Source organism: Cygnus atratus, chromosome 2 (assembly GCF_013377495.2).
Source record: "Cygnus atratus isolate AKBS03 ecotype Queensland, Australia chromosome 2, CAtr_DNAZoo_HiC_assembly, whole genome shotgun sequence".
NCBI lineage: Eukaryota > Metazoa > Chordata > Aves > Anseriformes > Anatidae > Cygnus > Cygnus atratus.
The window spans coordinates 66,685,771-66,703,224 of record NC_066363.1 but is presented as its reverse complement, the minus strand read 5'-3'; positions in this window follow the sequence as shown (position 1 = coordinate 66,703,224).

Here is a 17,454-nt window from a genome sequence, read left to right as displayed (position 1 = left end):
CATGACCCTGATAGGCCCTAAGGTCAATACAGTCAGTTTTCTGCTAGCAGAAAGGGAGAAGCTGCAGCCAATTTGCAGCAACCCAACTTCTTTGCTGGGAGATGTGTGGTGATGATGGCTTTTCTGTCTTCTTCCCCCCATTCCTGACAACTGTCTGACAACTTATTTTTATTTTCTGCCTACAGCTTCTTACAGTGATGGAAAAATTAAAGCCCCTCCAAAACCCTGTGCTGGAAACCAAGGGACATAGATCACGGTAAGGTTTTTTTGTATGTTATCCTGCTGTTCCTTGGTCTTTATATTTGCACCACCTATTGGTATGTGTTGCATTGCAAGGGAAGAAGTGGGACATATTACACAAAAAAGAGTGGAAAGTTGAGGAGTGGTATAGCCAGATTTTCAGTTGGTCTTGTTGTGAGATGACGGGACTGCAGATGTTAGCATGTGATCAGGATGAGACAGAAGGCTACAATAAAGAAAAGCAGGGAATTCAAAATGGGAAGGAGCATGTGTGTTGCAAGGTTTAGGGTGGGAAGTGGAAGCCACCCTGGCCAAAGAGTCTGCAGGTGTGTGCTTGCCTTGTAGTGGAAATATGCACCCTCCAGGCTTTGCGTGTGAATCAGCCGTAGATTTACATTTCTGTGTTTATACAGAATAACATAAAGAGTAAACTTTCCTTTCTCACTATAGAAAAAGAAAAATAACTTGCATATCATTTCAATAAATAGTGAAAATGAACAACTTAAGCTGCTATTTTAATAGCATTAATAGCCCTGATTGCAACAGCTGTTTTAAAGTTTATTTGTGGTTCATTATAACAATCTAATCAGGGAATTCATTGTTATTGGCAATGGAAGGAATATAATTTTCACTGAAAAGTGAGTACATGTAGAGGTGGTGGAGTTTTTTCAAAAAAAAAAAAAAGTGATGTACCAAAATATTTAAAGCCATGTATTTCTCTAGAGTTTAAGTTTGTTAGGTAAACTGAAGCAGGTAAGGAAAAAAATCAAATGATGATTCTTCAGAAACTAAAATGTTCTCAGAAAATTTTGTAGTATATATTCTAAAATTATCTTAATTATATAGTGAGAGGAGACTTTTTAAATGTTTATTTGTGATCATCTTCTCTGTAGGTTGAAGATCTCTTTTACAATGTAAGTACATGGAGGTAAGCTTTAAAACTTCCAAGTGAAGAGTATGCAAAAATACTAGAAGTTGTTGGCAGGTAAACTGAAATAAGAAACTCCAGTTTCTAGTACCATGGAGAGCACTGTTTTGTTTGCTTCTTTTCAGAGGGATTGGCATATGCATGTATGGTATTTTTTGTGCTTTTTTTGTTTTGCTTCGCTTTTTTTGTGTGATATTGGATAACAGTTAACAGTTCACTTCGATAAAGAAAAAAACAGGAAAAATAGTATATTCACTCCATGCCTCTTATTACCAAGAATCCCAGCCAACAATTGGGTCCTGGATCGAGGGTTCGGGGCTAGGAAGTTGGTTCCGTAGTTTGGGTCCAGGGTTAGTTGGGGGGTTAGCTCTGGGGTCAGGGCTCGGGGTTGGGGCTGAGGGTCAGCTCCAGGGTTGGGCCTCAGGGTCAGCTCTGGGGTGGGGGTTCCAGGGTTGAGGGTTGGGGCTTGGAGTCCGGGTCAGCTCCGTGGTCCAGGGCTCAGGTCCGTGGCTCGGGGTAAGCTCCTGGGTGGGGTCAGGGGTCTCGGGGTCAGTTCTGGGTCCAAGGTCTGTTCCGGGGGTCGGGGGCTCAGGGTCAGCTCTGGGGTTGAGAGCTCGGCATCAGCTCCGTGTCCGGGGTTCAGGGTCGGGTCTGGATCCTGGGGTCAAGTCTGGGTCCAGGGCTTGGGCTCGGGGTCGGGTCCATGGCTTGGGCTTGGGTAAGGGTCCCAGTCCAGGGCTTGGGTCTGGTTCCGGGGCTTGGAGTTGAATCCTGTTCCGGGTACGGGGCTTGGGGTTGGGTCGAGTTCTTCAGCTCGGCCTTGCGTCCAGGTCTAGAACTTGGGGTCAGGCTCGGGCTTGGGTCCAGGACTAGGGGTCACCTCTGGGTCAACTCCGGGTACAGGGTCGAGGGTCTGGGTCTGGGGCTTGGGGTTGAGGGTCAGGGGTCGTGGTTCGGTCGTCAAGGGTCTGGGGTTGGGGCTTGGGGCTAGCTCTGGGTCCAGGGTCTGTTCTGGGCATCGGGGGCTCGGGGTCAGCTCCAGGGTGGGGGCTCTGGGGTCAAGGGTCCAGGGCTGGGGCTCAGGCTCAGAGTCAGGGTCAACTCCAGGGTCGGGGTCATCTTTGGAGTTGGGGGTTTGGGGTTGGGGGCTCAGGGTCAGCTCTGGGGTACAGGGCTTGTGTCCAGGGCTTGCAGTTAGCTCCGGTGTGGGGGCTCTGGGGTCAAGGGTCTGGGATCAGCTCCAGGCTCAGGGTTGGGGCTTCAGGGTCCGGGGCTTGGGGTCACCTCAGGGTCCGGGGCTTGGGGCTGGGGCTCGGGTCCAGATTTCGGAGCTCTGGGTGAGCTCTGCAGATGGGGCTTTGGGTCATCTCCGGGGTCGGGAGCTCCAGTCCAGAGCACTAGGTTATCTCTGTGTTCAGGGTTGAGGGTCCAGGACTGGGGCTCAGGGTTGGGGCTTGGGGTTAGCTCCGGGGTCGGGGGCTTGGGGTCGGCTCTGGGGTCGAGGGTCCAGGGTGGGGGCTCCAGGGCTGTTGTTTGGGATTGGGGCTCGAAGTCAGGGTCAACTCCAGGGTCGGGGTCATCTATGGTGTCGGGGGCTTGGGGTCAGGGGTTCAAGGTCAGATCAGGGTTTGGGGTCAGCCCCGCGGTCCACGGCTCTTGTCTGGGACTTGCAGTTGGCTCTGGGGTCAAGGGTCTGTGCTCAGCTCCAGGTTCAGGGGCTGGGGGTCGTGGGCTCAGGTCCTGGGCTTGGGGTTACCTCCGGATTTGGGGCTCAGGATCGAGAGTCTGGGGTCGAGGGTCTGGGGTTGAGGGTCCGGGGCTATAGCTTGGAGCTCAGGCTCGAAGTCGGGTCTGGATTAGGGGCTTGGGGTCGGGTCAAGGGTCCAGGGCTATGGCTCGGAGCTTGGGCTCAGGAGTCGGGTCCGGATTAGGGGCTCGGAGTCAGGTCCTGGGTTGAGGGTCTGAGGTTGGGGCTCGGGGTTAGTTCTGGGTCTGGCATCAGCTCCAGGTTTGGGGCTCTGGGTCAGATGTGGGGTCTGGAGCTCTGCTCCAGGACTCAGTGTCAACTCTGGGTTTGGGGTCGACTGTGGTCAAGGGTTCAGGGCTAGGGCTCGGGGTTGAGGTTCTGGGGTCAAGGGTTGGTGGTCAAGGGTCCGGGGTTGGGGCTCAGGGTTGGGGCTTAGGGTTAGCTCCGGGTCCGGGGTCTGGTCCGGGGGCTGGGGGCTCGGGGTCAGCTCCGGGATTGAGGGTCCAGAGTTGGGGCTCGGGGCTGGGGCTTGGGGTTGAGGCTCGGAGTCAGGGTCATCTCTGGAGTTGGGGGCTTGGGGTCAGGGGCTTGAGGTCAGATTGGGGCTTGGGGTCAGCTCTGTGGTCCAGGGCTCGTGTCCGGGGCTCGCAGTTAGCTCCAGTGTGGGGGCTCTGGGGTTGAGGGTCTGTGCTCAGCTCCAGGGTCAGGGGCTGGGGGTTGGGTGCTCGGGATTGTAGGCTTGGGTCCGGGGCTCAGGGTTACCTCCGAGCCTGGGGCTAAGAGTTGAGGGTCTGGGGCTAGGGCCTCGGGGTTGGGTCTGGGTTCAGGGCTTGGAGTTGGGTCTGGATTAGGGGCTCTGGGGTCAGGTCGAGGGTCTGGGGTTGGGGGCTCGGGTCGGGGACTCGGGCTTGGGGCTTGGGGTTAGTTCCGGGTCTGGCGTCAGCTCTGGGGATGGGGGTTCTGGGTCAGCTCTGGGGTCAGGGCTTGGAGTCAGATCCAGGGTCTGGGGCTCAGGGTCACCTCTGGGTCTGGGGCTCTGGGTCAACGCCAGGTTCGGGGTTGAGGGGGGTTGGTGGTCGAGGGTTCTTGGCTGGGGCTCGGGGTCAAGGGTCTGGGGTTGGGGCTCGGGGTTAGCTCTGGGTCTGGGATCTGGGGGTTGGGGGCTCGGGGTCAGCTCCAGGGTGGGGGCTCCAGGGTCGAGGGTCCAGGGATGCGTCTCGGTGTTTGGGCTCGGGGCAGGGGCTTGGGGTTGGGGCTTAGAGTCAGGGTCAACTCCAGGGTCGGGGTCATCTCTGGGGTCAGGGGCTTGGGTCAGGGCTTGAGGTCAGATTGGGGCTCGGGTCTGGGGCTCACAGTTAGATCCAGGGTGCAGGCTCCGGGGTCAGGGGCTGGGGGTCAGGCGCTCGGGATTGGGGGCTTGGGTCCAGGACTCAGGGTCAAGAGTCTGGTCTTGAGGGGCTGGGGCTGGGGCTGGGGCTTGGGGTTGGGGCTTGCGGTCAGGCCCGGGTTCGGGGCTCAGAGTCAGGTCTGGATTAGTGACTCTGAGCTTGAGGGTCTGGGGTTGGGGGTCAGGGTTTCACATGAACACGTGTGTTGTCATTCTATGCCTGAAAACACGTGAAAATGCGTTTGGTCACAACATGTCTGAACAGGCATGAAGATGTGTTTTGTCACCACACAAGTGAGCATGCGTGAACACGTGTTCACCCAATACCTGAAAAACGTGTGGAAAAGCATTTCATCACCAAACACTTAAATGTGTGTGAACATGCCTGTTGTCACCATATGACTGTAAACACATGAAAATGCATTTCATCACAGCACGCCTGAACATGTGTGTTGCCACCAGATGCCTGAAAACGAGTTGCAATGCATTCCTTCACAACATACCTCAACAGGCATGAACACAAATGAACACGCATGTCACCGTGTAGCTGAAAATGTGATTCGTCACAACATGGCTAACACGTGTGAACCCACACGTCAGCATAGACCTGAAAAAAGCGTGAAAATACGTTCCATCACAACACCCCTGAATATGCAGTGTATTGTCCCCAAATTCCTGAAAACACGTTCAAATGCATTTCTGCATAACATACCTGAACACGTGTGAGCACAAATGAACATGCGTGTTGTCCAGTGCCTAAAAAACAGTTTGGTCACAACATGCTTAAACACATGTGAACACGCGTATTGTCACCAAACAGCTGAAAAAGGTGCGGAAATGCATTTCATCACCAAACACACGAGCACATGTAAACATGTGTGTTGTCACCATATGACAGAAAATGCTTGAAAATGAATTTTGTGACAGCAGGCGTGAACACACGTATTTTCCCGAAATGCCTGAAAACGCGTTCAAATGCATTTCTTCACAGCATACCTGAACACGTATGAACACAGATGAACATGCGTGCTGTCATCTAATGCCTGAAAACCTGTGGAAATGTGTTTGGTCACCACATGCCTGAACAGGCGTGAAGATGCGTTTCCTCACAGCATGCATGAACACTCATTAATGCATGTTGTCACCCAATACCTGAAAAACGCGTGGAAATGCGTTTCATCACCAAACACATGAACATGTGTGAACACGTGTGTTGTCATTATATGACCGAAAACACGTGAAAATGTGGTTCGTCACAACATGGTTGAACACGAGTGAACAGATGTTTTGAAACCAAATCACTGAAAAAACGTGAAAATGAGATTCGTCACAACATGGACAAGCAGGTGTAAAAATGCGTATCATCACCACACACGTCAACATGCGTGAACACGGGTGTTGTCACCATATGACCAAAAACCCTTGAAAATTCATTTTGTCACAACATGCGTGAACACACATGAACACACGTGTTGTCACCCGCTACCTGAAAAATGCGTGGAAACTCGTTTGGTCACCAAACACGTGAACACGCATGAACACTCGCGTTGTCACCATATGACTGAGAACGCTTGAAAATGCGTTTCGTGACAGCAGGCGTGAACATGCGTGTTTTCCTGAAATGCCTGAAAACTCATTCAAGTGCATTTCTTCACAACATACCTGAACACACGTGAACACACATGAACACACGTGTTGTCATCCTATGCCTGAAAACCCGTGGAAATGCGTTTAGTCACCACATGCCTGAAGATGAGTGAACACGCGTGTTGTCATCCGATACCTGAAAAACACATGGAAATGCATTTCATCACCAAATACGTGAGCATGCATGAACACATGCATTGTCACCATGTGACAGAAAACGCTTGAAACTGCATTTCGTGACAGTAGGCGTGAACATGCGTGTTTTCCCGAAATGCCTGAAAATGCATTCAAATGTGTTTCTTCACAACATAGCTGAACATGCGTGAACACACATAAACACGCATGTTGTCCTCCTATACCTGAAAACGTGTGAAAATGGGTTTGGTCACAACATGCCTGGACACACATGAGTACACATGAACACGCGTGTTGTCACCGAATACTTGAAAAACACGTGGAAATGCATTTCATCACCAAACCTGTGAACACGCATGAAGACGCATGTTGTCACCATATGACCAAAAACGCTCGAAAATGCATTTTGTCAAAGCAGGTGTGAACACGTGTGTTGTCACCAAATGGCTGGAAACGCGTTCAAATGCACTTCTTCACAAGATGCCTGAAAACGCGTGCTCACATGTGTTGTCACCCAATACCTGAAAAACGCGTGGAAATGCGTTTCATCACCAAACACTTGAACATGTGTGAACACGCGTGTTGTCACCATATGACAAAAATGCTTGAAAATGCATTTTGTCACAACACGAGTGTTGTCACCAAAAGCCTGGAAACGCATTCAAATGCATTTATTCACAAGATACCTGAACACGCGTGAACACACATGAACACGTGTGTTGTCACCAAATGCCTGAAAATGCGATTAATCACAACATGGCTAACACATGTGAACCCACATGTTGTCACCATAGACCTGAAAAACGCGTGAAAATACCTTCCATCACAACAAACACGTGAACATGCAGTAACACGTGTATTGTCCCCAAATGCCTGAAAACGCGTTCAAATGCATTTCTGCACAACATACCTGAACACGTGTGAACACACATGAACACGCGTGTTACCCTATGCCTGAAAAGGTTTGGTCACAACATGCTTGCACACGTGTGAACACGCGTGTTGTCACCATATGACAGAAAATGCATGAAAATGCATTTCGTCACAACATGGTTGAACATGACAGCACACGTTTTGACACCAAATCACTGAAAAAAACGTGAAAAATGCGATTCGTCACAACGTAGCTGTGCAGGCATAAAAGTGTGTTTTCTCACCAAACACGTGAATACCAGTGAGCACACATGTTGTCAACTTATGACTGAAAACGCTTAGAAATGCATTTCATCACAACACACGTGAACAAGCATTAACACACATGAACACGTGTGTTGTCATCCTATGCCTGAAAACCCATGGAAATGCATTTGGTCACCACATGCCTGAAGACGAGTGAACACGTGTGTTGTCACCCGATCCCTGAAAAATGCGTGGAAAAGCATCTCATCACCAAACACTTAAATGTACGTGAACACGCGTGTTGTCACCATATGACAAAAAAACGCTTGAAAATGCATTTTGTCAAAGCACACATGAACATATGTGTTGTCACCAAATGGCTGGAAAACGCGTTCAAACGCACTTCTTCACAAGATACCTGAAAATGCGTGAACACACATGCTCACAACGTGTCGTCACCCAATACCTGAAAAACGTGTGGAAAATGCGTTTCATCACCAAACACGTGAACATGCGTGAACACGCGTGTTGTCACCATATGACCAAAAGGCTTGAAAAAGCATTTTGTCACAACATGCGTTGTGACAAAAACAACATGCGTTGTGACAAAAACACCAAAACGCCTCCAACCCCTCCCAACTCCTCCCCCAACTCCTCCACCCCTAACTCCTCCCCCAACTCCTCCACCCCACCGAACTCCTCCCCCTATTCCCACCAGCAAGGTCTGCCTGCCTTTTATGCCCTGACACAGGACTCTGCCTGGGTACAAGAGGTGCTGGGCAGGGATGAAATCACTGGTACTTTGCAAACTACATCCTTATAGTCTATGGGATAGTAGGGCCTACATTGAAGAATTCTTGGTTGTGACCAGGAGGTGCTGGTTCATTATGATCCCAGGAGAAAGGCACTCTATGTCTTGTGCAGGGACAGTTGGCACATCCCCCACCCCCTTGCACTGCATTGCCTGTGGCCCCACAAGTCAGATGGGCGATGGAACACCTCATTGCTATGCAGACACATCTGTGGCAGGATGTTCAGGGTCATTTTTGGAACTGCACCTGAATCCACCATCCCTACGGAGCCTAAACACTATAGCAGGAGCAGCATGAACGGGTGCAGAAATGTGGGGGAAATATCACGGTGCTCACTCTGAGGAAGACAAAGAGGCAGAGAAACCACCCTGAGAGCCTCATCCAGCTGTGCACAGCACCAGGGATGGGCACTGCTGGGCAGTCACTGGCAACCCGTCTGTCATGCAAGAGGAAAGGGGAGCATGGCTGCAGAGATGCACCTCTCCTCTTCTGGGGCTCTGGTTGCAGACATGGCAGCTCATGCCCTGAACATCATGACCAGGTTGACATGACCCAGTAGTGTGCACTTGCAGCATAGTCCAGCTGACACAGGACCACATGTATCTCTGTGCAGTACAGTCAGGGGCAGTAGTCCGGCCTTCAGCATACCACAGGCCTCCAGAAATTAGAGACTTGGTCAAGTTATGAGAGAGTGCCCAGACTCGTGCAGAAGAGGAGTTCAGGCACACTGAGGGGCTGCTGCATCCCAGGTGCCTTCGCTCCCCGTCTTTTGAAAAAAGCCCAGGCCCAGGGCAGTAGGCTCAAACCCAAGCCCTCCTGGAAGGGCTCCCAAGAGCAGAAGCATGTTGGGGCAGGGGACAGCAGTGACTTCTCCAGCGCTCCACTTCCTTTATTCCGTGGCCTTTGTCACTATTTGGAGAGGTTCCTGGTGGATTTGTCAGGAACTGCTGGAAAAGAACTGGGCAGAAGGGAGGTGACTGTTTCTCAGGACAAGAAGGGAAATCTCTCATCTCTCTCCCGAGCTGTGCTGTCTCCGTGCTGGTAACCTCCTAGGCCTTCAAATGACATGGGCTGATGTCACAGGGGGATGCACTGCATCACCAGGATATCGTCACTGGAGCAGCGGCAGTGCCGGCACTTCCCTGCAAGGCCTGGTGCCTGCTGGGCACTGCTTGGGTGCTCCCCACCGCTGTCCTTCTGTGGCCAGGAGTGGGGTCAGCAGGCAGCAAGGTTGCACTGGGTGACCCTCGCTGACGGGCGGAGGAGCAGGGGCACCTTGCAGAGGAGCTGTGGTTGAGGAGCCAGGGGCGGCATCCCTTGTCCTGAGCTGAGGGCCAGCAGCAAGCGAGATGGAGGGCTGCTGGAGGGTGACCATCACCTCGACATGACTTCCATGTTCCCAGTGCTCCTGCAGCTCTCCCCAAAGGTGAGGGTGTCACATAGGGGCTGTCAGCTGTCCAAAGCTGCAGGTCCTGGGATCAGGGGGAAGGGGAGGAGGGGCTGAATGGGGCAGGTGGAAGCTATGAGAGCCCTGCCTGAGAGTCATGCTGGGCTCAGGGGACAATGTGGCAGCCAGGATTCCTGGGTCCTGATGCTAGGGCTGTCCTGAGCCCCAGGACTCCTCTGGCCATGGCTCAGCCTCTTCACGGGGACAATCCAGGGCCAGGTTTCCCTGGGAGCTGGTGCCTCTTTGGGATCTGGTCTGGTCTGGGAGGACAGACGTCCTGTGTCGCAGAGACTGGTGTGGCCTGCAGCTCCCACAGGCCTCTCAGGAATGTGCCAGAAATGCCTGTGTTGGAAATCAAGCCTTCCTCTTCTACTGCTCTCCTTCAGAGGAACCTCACTTCCTCCCTGCTGTGCAGCCAGGCTGGCACAGCATGTCGTGGATGCTGAGATGCCATCTGGATGGGCACAACCCTGGTGCTTAACCCTTCCCATACCCCTGCCGTGGTGGTTTTATCTGGCTACGCAGGTGAACTCCACGGCAACTGCTCTTTCACTTCCCAACCTACAAGGAAAAGGGAGAGAAAGTATGATGAACAAAAGAGCTCAAGGGCTGAGGTGGAAGAGGAGGTCACCCGCCAAATATTGTTATGGGCACCAATTATCATCATGGGCAAGACAGACTTATCATAGGCAGATTAATATAATTTATTGCCTATCACCAGTGGACTACAACCGCCAGGAACTACAAGCAAACTAAAAACACCATTCCCCCTATCCACACTTTTATACCTCCTTCCCCTGAGTGGAGCAGGGGAATGGGGATTGCAGTCAGTCCATGACACTTGTCTCCACCGCTCCTTGACGGTCAATCTCTGCCTCTGCATCCCTCCCATGGGATGCCCTCCTTCCTGAAAGGATCCTGCGTGGGGCCCAAAGGATTGAGACAATGACAGATATGACCGGATCATGTTAAAATAAAACCGTTACAAGCATTATATCTGCTTCATAGTCGCTGACCACAATGTGGATTTTTTTTTTGTATTTATTTTTTTAACCTCAGTGTGGTAGTTGTGTTTGGCCTCAGAATTGTGTTGGATAGCACATTACATACTGTGTGTTTCCCTGTTGTGCTGTTTATCCCTTGTGGGGGCTGGTTTATGGTATTAGTTTACTCTACTGGGTAATGCTGCCTTATGTTATGCTGAAAATTGCTGGTCATGAGACTAATCTGCTCCCTTCAAATCCCTTAGTGGCACGAATTGCTGGACCATTCCTTTACAGCACCATTCCTAACCCAGGGGAAGTTCAGGGCCTCGAAATTGTTGCTGCAATTTGAAAATGCTGTTTGAATGCAAAACAGAGTGTTTTGTAAGATGGCTACCTGTTTTGCTGTGCCTTTGTGCTCCTGTCTCCGGAAAGAAGAGAACAATAAATAGGCTAGAGCTTGTAAAGCTCTAAAGAAGACGACACAGGAAAGCTCCCTGATGAACTTGCTTTTAAATTAGGGTGTCTTTGGAGTGGTGAAGTGTGAAGGAAGCATGAGCTGAGCTCAGGCTAAATGTGCATTAACCCCACTCCTCCCCCCAACTCCACTCCTCCCCCCAACTCCACTCCTCCCCCCACACTCCTACTCCCCCCAACTCCTACCCTCCCAACTCCTCCCCCCAACTCCTCCCACAACTGTTCCCCCCTTCCAACACCTCCCCCAACTCCGACCCCTCCCAACTCCTCCTCCTGTTCCAACTCCTCCCCCCACCAACTCCTCCCCCAACTCCTCCCCCCCTCCCAACTCCTCCCCCCTCCCAACTCCTCCCCCTTCCAACTCCTCCCCCTCCCAACTCCTCCCCCTCCCAACTCCTCCCCCCTCCCAACTCCTCCCCCCTCCCAACTCCTCCCCCCCCAACTCCTCCCCCAACTCCTCCCCCTCCCAACTCCTCCCCCAACTCCTCCCCCAACTCCTCCCCCCAACTCCTCCCCACCCTCCCAACTCCTCCCCCCCTCCCAACTCCTCCCCCCCAACTCCTCCCCCCTCCCAACTCCTCCCCCAACTCCTCCCCCCAACTCCTCCCCCCATCTCCTCCCCACCCTCCCAACACTTCCCCTCCTCCCAACTCCTCCCCCCCTCCCAATTCCTCCTCCCTCCCAACTCCTCCCCCCCTCCCCCCTATCAACTCCTCCTCCCCCCCTCCCAGCCCCTCCTCTGCCCACCCAACCCCTCCCCCTCCCCAACCCCTACCCTAACCCCTGCCCGCCCCCTCCTAACTCTTTCTCCAATTTCCTCCCCCCCAGCTCAACCCCCAACTCCACCCCCCCAACTCCCCCCCCAACTCCTCCCCCAACTCCTCCCCCCTCCCAACTCCTCCTCCACCCCCTCCCAATCCCTCTCCCTCCCCCAACCCCTCCCCCAACCCCCCGCGCCCCCTCCTAACTCTTTCTCCAATTCCTCCCCCCCAACTCCCCCCCAACTCCACCCCCCCAACTTCCCCCCAACTCCCCCCACAACTCCTCCCCCAACTCCTCCCCCCTCCCAACTACTCCCCCCTCCCAACTCCTCCCCCCCAACTCCTCCCCCCCTACAACTCCTCCCCCCCCCAACTCCTCCCCCCCTCCCAACTCCTCCTCCACCCCCTCCCAATCCCTCCCCCTCCCCCAACCGCTCCCCCAACCCCTGCCCGCCCCCTCCTAACCCTTTCTCCAATTACTCCCCCCCAACTCCCTCCCCAACTCCCCCCCCAACTCCTCCCTCCCTCCCAACTCCTCCCTCCTCCCAACTCCTCCCCCCTCCCAACTCCTCCCCCGTCCTAACTCCTCCCCCCTCCCAGCCCCTCCTCCCCCCTCCCAACCCCTCCCCCTCCCCAACTCCTCCCCTAACCCCTGCCCACCTCCTCCTAACTCTTTCTCCAATTCCTCCCCCCCAACTCCTCCCACAACTCCACCCCCCAACTCCCCCACAACTCCTCCCCCAACTCCTCCCCCCTTTCAACTCCATCCGCCAACTCCTCCCCCAACTCCTCCCAACCTCTCTCCCAACTCCTCCCTCAACTCCTCCCCCCCACTCCCAACTCCTCCCCTGAACTCCTCTCCCCAACTCCTCTCCCCTAACTCATCCCCCCTAACTCCTCCCCTAACTCAACTCCTCGCCTAACCCCAGGGCTTGTGGGGTAGGGGGTGGGGTTAGGGGGTGGGGTTAATGCACATTTAGCCTGAGCTCAGTTCATGCTTCCTTCACACTTCCTAATGCACGGGGAAGTTCAAGGCCTCAAAATTGTTACTGCAATTTAGAAATGCCGTTTGAATGCAAAACAGGGCGTTTTGCAGGAGGGTCACCTCTTTTGCTGTGCGTCTGTGTTCCTGTCTCCGGAAAGAAGGGAACGCTCAACAGGCCAGAGCTTGCCCTGGGAGGAAGAGGAGTGGCAAGTAGCAAACTCGAGCAATGGTAGTATCGGCGCTCCCTGTATCCTTGGCTGTCCTACCGCAAGGGAAATCTCGGTCTTGTAGAGATGCTGCTTAATGGGGCCAGTAAGGAGAATGCTGCCCAGGTATGGCCTGTTGCTTCCTGGATCCTGAGAGACCAAGGAGAGCCACGGCTCCACTTGAAACTCCAGTCTGTACCACCAGAAACAAAATTGTCAACAGAGGCAGGTCTGTCAGCTAGTACCGCCCCAGAGGAGAACGTTGGCCATGTGGTGCACACAGAGGTAACTGCTTCCCTCCTCCAACCTCATTTTTCTTGTAATAAAAAGATGTATTAAAAAGATGTATTAAAAACCCCTCGAATTAGAATGTTGTTAGCTATTTTGAACTATTTCCCTGAGGTTCACGGTTTGCTATGCTTGCTTTTAATAACATTTTTTTCTACTTAAAATACTTCAGGAAAGTTATGTATACTTCAAAAGCGTTTGGGTGACAGCAATAGTAAATTATGCATTTCTTTTTCATGAGTTATACTATTCTGCACAATTATACCAAACAGTCCAATTCATAAGAAGTTTATGATGCAGTATCGCCGCTTGCTGGAAACAATATTATAACTGTTAGTAAACCACAGCGAACTGATCTATGACAGATATGTAGTCTCTTGTTTTCAAAACTGTGTATTTTGAGAAATACTGTTTGTACATATTGCTGTGAAAATAAAATCTGCTTTTCAGAAAAACAATACAAATATAAGGCTTACAGCCTCTTTTGGTTTTAGTAGAACAATACAAGTACTTGATAGAAGCCCAGTTTCTAGTCTGAAATCTGCCTGTTTGCTATCACTGTGTTTATTTTTGAAGTTCTAAAGACTCTAAGATACCTAAGTGATCCATGAGTAACTTCTGCCTTGCACCATGGCCCTCTGAATGCCTTTTAGTGTGTTCTGGAGGTGAGAGCCATCTGAAGTGCAGCAGGCTGTTTTCCTGACTTGCTGTGCTCCCTGGTTGTCCAAGAGTACCTTTGGATGCACACCAGCGTCTTCTGCCTTCCTGAGCTGAAGAAAACAAGCATACTGGTAGTCTTGAGCTAGCAAACGCAAAAGAGATTAAGCAAGCACGAGGAAAACAGCTGAAGGAAGATTCTAGACCCGTAGTAAGCCTTTGCTCATTAAAGGTAATATGCATATGAAAAACCACAATCATCAAAATGGAAATATATGGAATTGTGGGATCAGCCTACCCTACTGCTGGTCCTCTGTAACACACATGCTTATTGGGAGATAAGCTAGGTGAGCTAAAATGACCAATCTTTTCATGCACCTGATTCTGCTGAGCTGTCTGAGCACAGCAGGACTTATCTTCTTGATTTCAGGCTAGCTGGGGACACAAGGCCAGAGACAAAGAGAGACACAGACACACAGAAACTTGGGGCTGTGCAGGAGTAGCAGCTGAGCTCATAATGTGCAGCGTTCCTGGCTACGTTCAAGTGCTGACACAGTGAAAACTCAATAACTGAAGTTATTAGGCAGCTATTTATTACAGCGCCAGGTGTGGGGGGGATCGCTCCACCTAACACACACACCAAGGGTTACTGCAAGGGTGCTTATATTAATGGGATATATACATATTCATCTCACTTCCCCATAAGTCTCTTGCATATTCATCAAGTCTCTGAGGGATCATTAACATAGATTCCCACCCCCAATTCACATGCATACTAGAGTCCTCAGGTGGTTGTCTGGGGTACTCTGGTGGTCTTTTGATGAAGGCCAGAAGTCTTCCTCGCTGCTAAACTTCTGACCCTTCCTTTCTTTTACAGACTTCAGCAGTCCAAGCCAGCTCTTGCTGGTTCTATTATCTGTGTGTATGAACTCTTTTCTTCCCTTATATTTTAGGGTTGTCCTGTCCTCATACTCCCTGCCTCAGTCCTGTCCTTGTGGCTGATATACAACATACTCCCTGTGTGAGCTAAAACCTGCAAGATCAACATGCTTTCCCTTGTTCCCTGTCTCATGCTGGAGCTTGTCTACTGTGCCACAAAGCAGCTTGTCCAGCACCAGTGTACCAGTAGGGTTCCCAGTGCCACCAAGTCGGGTGCTCAGGCAGTGTTGCAAAGACCTGCTGTTCCACTGGGGCATGGTGTAGCAACATTCCTCGGAGTCTTCTGCGCTGTTGAACGCACAGCTGTATGCAGACTCCAATGGCAGGCAAGTTGCGCCCTGGAGCTTATCCCTGGTTCCTCGCAGAGGGCAGAGCACTGCTGTACAGGTGAGAGGAGCGATACACCTTTTTCTTCCCTTCCCCAGCATCCTCTTGAGCAGGCAGGTGGGCATACATGTGCTGTACAGGTCCTAGCACTGAAGAGCCTCGGTGCCTCGCTTTAGGAGCCTAGAGTTGCTTGACTGTTTCCGTCAGGGAGTGCTAGCTATGGCTGGACAATGGCTACTGCTCTTCCGTGGCACTGGCTCAGCCATTCTTGCACGGAGCGTCTGGCTGAGCCCATGCCAGTGGCAGCCCTCTGGCAGGCTCGCTTGGGCTTGCACTGTGATGCCAGGGCAAAAGACAAAGCAGAGACAAAGACAGAGCAGCATGCCCTCAGACACATCAGCCCTCCCAGTTGCCGTAAGTTGTCTGCATTCGCTTAGCCTTAAATGCCATAGCTTTCCCAGCACTGGTGTCTCAGTTGGGCTCAGGGACAATTGAACACAAAAGTGTGCAAGAAGTGTTTGCCACACTGCTCTTAGGTCTCTTTTTGTGCCTCTTAGGTTTGCCCTGTGTGGAGTTGGGATTTGGCCTCAATGACCCATGTGAGTCCCTTTCAACTCAGGATAGGCTCTGATTCTAAACATGAGATGAGCTGTCATGACAAGGAACAAAAAAGATACATGGTTTCCTCCGATAGATCAGCGGAGCCAAATTTGAATTGCTTTGTGAGCAGATAGGTCAAACCTTTAGTGTGTTTAGTTAGGTAGAAGGAAGTTTAAAAACCTTTATATCCCTGATGCTACCTTACTTAATAATTAGTCAGCTTTATCTGGAAGAAAATGAGATACAAGTCTCTAAAGTTAGGACAAGATGACTCACTTTGAGGATGTTGAGGAAGAAGATCAGGTGAGGAACTCATGGTATCCTTGGATGACTAATGACTTTTGAATGACTAAGCTCAGCATGCATACCTAAAATGAAACAATGAGATAAGAAAGAACCAAATAACCTGAACATGGGCAAGGACTGGGTTCAAGCAGCAAACATAGTGAAGAAGACTACCAATGAACACCAGAAGACCCCAAAAGACCACCAGTAGAAACAATTGTGCATGCATCAGGGACATTTACACATTTTGAGGTCTGGGGAAGGGTATGATTGTTAATTATTTCTTGGAAATCGAATGCATATATATATATATTCTGATTACATATAACCCTTCTAGTTGAGCAACTCAGCACACACACTAAGTGGCATGATTCCCTGTGTGCCCAGTGCTGGAATGAAAGAATGTCTGCTTTCTAAAACTCCAAATTGAGTCTTAAAGAATTTCTTCAACCAGCTTTTATGGTAACAGTTAGACACCAGATGAGGTTTATCAGGGAGTTCTGCCTTGTACTGTCTCCCCTCCAAGTGCCTACCATCAGTGTGTTCTGCAGTGATTTTTGCCATGTCCTCTGAAGGTCTGCTCCATGGCCTTCCAAGTGCCTCTCAGTGTGCCTAACAGGTATTGTAAGAGCCATCTGAGGCATACTGGGATGTCCACCTAACTTGCTGTGCTCTCCAGTTGCCTAGGAGTGCTTTTGAATGTACACTAGGGGCCTCCGAGTATGTTCCTAAGCTCCACCATGCTCTGCATAAGGCACTCAGCTCCTCTGAGCACATTTCTTTGCAGCTCTGTGGCCAGGCACTCAGCAGCACTGAAAACAGGACTGGGTCATTTAAGTGCAACACAAGACATACGTAGGCTCTGTGAGCAGAGCAGAAGGTACTGGGACGCATTAGCTTTGCATGGAACATCACTTGCCCCTGCTGTTCACAAAAAGGCAATTCTTAGTAGAGCACTGGAGCAAAAACAAATGGCACTGGACACTGTTGGTGCACTTTTGACAGTTCCCCAGCCCTCCCTCACCACACCTTAAAGGCAGACATAGTGGAAGTCATAGGCAACCTTATTTTCATCGTAAAAACTTAGAGTGACATAGATCTCAGGTTTTTCCAAGACCTACCTCCCTGTGAATAAGATGCTTAAACTTCCATACCAAGTAACTTCTGCCATGTTGGGTAAACTTTTTCAACTTTGAATCAAGTTCTGCAACAACTTATTTTCATCAAAATTCTGTAATTACAGTGCTTCTGTAGGCATTTTTTGAAACATCCTATATCCCATTGAGACAGGGAACAAGATAAAGGATGTTGATTCTGTAGGTCTTAGCTACCATAATTGTATTATATATATTGTATGTATATACAATTATATACAAATATACAATATAATTGTATGTTAACCAGAAGGACAGGATGACCCCAAAGATAAGGGAGTAAAAGACTATATGCATAGATAATGGAACCAGCAAGAACTGGCTTGACTG